Consider the following 2500-nt stretch of genomic DNA (forward strand, 5'->3'; position numbering starts at 1 on the left):
ATATAATTATAATATATGAATGTATATATTAATTATTAACATATGACGCTTAACCCATACAGTGAAACCGGATTTAATATTTTACTGGATGTAACAAAGTCTTGCAAATCCTTTTATCCCTGGCTATGAAACGATGGCTCCCAACACATGACAATCCATTAAAGAATAAAAGAATAACTATATGCACGAAGGTTAAATGTGTCCATGAATAAATAAACAAATAAAACAGTTTTGTTTGAAACATCTCAGTACTCGTTTCCAGGGATCACTGGCCTATTCTGTCTTAGCTGTGCAGTGAGGTTTTTGTTGAACCGAAACCTAACCTTCTCGTCTTTTCATGTACAAAAAGGAATTCTGTTTCATTAATTATTCCACTTGTTATTACAAAACATATAATGAAATAAAGCATGATATGATTAATAATGTTATTAATAAATTCATCAATACTACTTATATAAGCATTTCTACTCACTCGCCGTTTTACTGGCATTTTGCAGTAGCAGATACCGTTAGAATACGTAGAACTGCCACATGGTTTCCTTCCCATCATACTTAACCACGTTTTACGTATCGTTATCTGATCTTCCCTTGACAATCCCTTCTGGTTGCCTTCTTTAATAGACGTAAAGACCAAATACTCATGGAATATCCTTGGTTCTCATGGATATTACACAACCTCATTTCGATCCAGTTATCGCTTTCGAGATTTAAGTTTCCTCTTTGTAATATAAACTGTATAATCTGAGGCGTAACGGCCATGTTTAGTGTTCCGGTAATTTCATTGCACCATTTTTGCATCCTAAGCCAGTTTCCTTTTATTCTTATATCCATTAAGTTTGTGGCCGCTTACGGATTCTCATGAAATTGTAACGTGTATTTTGTGTGTAACTATGAGTAAATAGACATACTTCCACAGAAAATGTATATATAATGTGACCACACCCGCGAACATTTTAAATGCCAATGAAACTTAGAACATAAATTTATTTGCATAAACACACACCCACACACACACACCCACACACACACACACACACACACACACACACACACACACACACACACACACACACACACACATATATATATATATAAATATATATATATATATATATATATATATATATATATATATATACAAATAATATAATATAAATATATATATATATATATATATATATATATATACATATATATATATATATATATATATATATATATATATATATATATATATATATATATTAAATACATGCATACACAAACGCGCACGCGCGCACACACACACACACACACACACACACACACACACACACACACACATGCAAGCAAACATATATATTTGTATATATATTTATTTATATATTAACACACACACACACATACACACCCGCGCGCGCGCATACACACACACACACTTATATATAATCATACATATATATATATATATATATATATATATACATATATATATATATATATATATATGAATGATTATATATAAGTGTGTGTGTGTATATATATTATATATACATATATATACTATATATATATATATATATATATATATATATATATATATATATATATATATATATATATATATATATATATACATATATAGATATATATATATATATAAAGATATATACACATACATTAATAAATAAATTAACATATCTATCTACCAATCTATGTATGTATTTATGTATGTATGTATGTATGTATGTATGTATGTATGTATGTATGTATGTATGTATGTATGTATATATATATATATATATATATATATATATATATATATATATATATATATATACATATATATAACAGCCATTTATTCCACTGCAGGAAATCGGCCTCTCGCAATTCATTATTTGAGAGGTTATTTGACAGTCTTACCCTTACCTGATTGGAAGCCCTTCCTGATCTACCGCGGTTCTGCATGCTAACACCTGTGCCACGGCGGCGAATGCCCCTACGCCACCTGCGTTTGACTTCACAAGGCGTTACTCGTTTTCTCGCCGTGAGATCGGGCTCGAACGAGCAGTCAGACTGCCGCGACGGGGAATATATATATATATATATATATATATATATATATATATATATATATATATATATATATATATATATATATACACACTCGCACACACATGTAATTCAAACTTTCCTCATGTCTTTTATTGATACAGAAATTACATTTGTGAACGGTAAAAAACACATTAAGGATAGCTAGAGCGATGCACCCATGTGTGTGTAAGGAGTACAAATCCTATGACACCTGTATGATTTGTAAAAATGATTAGAATCGGATTCTCAATCTCAAAATCAATCAAGACCCTGATGAGAGAAAATTAAACTGCCATTCCTCCTAACGACTTTCGCGGCGATTATTGCCGTTTGTGAAGTAAATCTGCCTCCTTTTTATTCATCTTTTTCTCATTTCTTAATTTGGCCATCAAGATTGGTCGAGACCAATTGAATTCAGTTAGAGGAA

This window comes from Penaeus monodon, chromosome 4 (genome assembly GCF_015228065.2).
Source record: "Penaeus monodon isolate SGIC_2016 chromosome 4, NSTDA_Pmon_1, whole genome shotgun sequence".
Lineage (NCBI taxonomy): Eukaryota > Metazoa > Arthropoda > Malacostraca > Decapoda > Penaeidae > Penaeus > Penaeus monodon.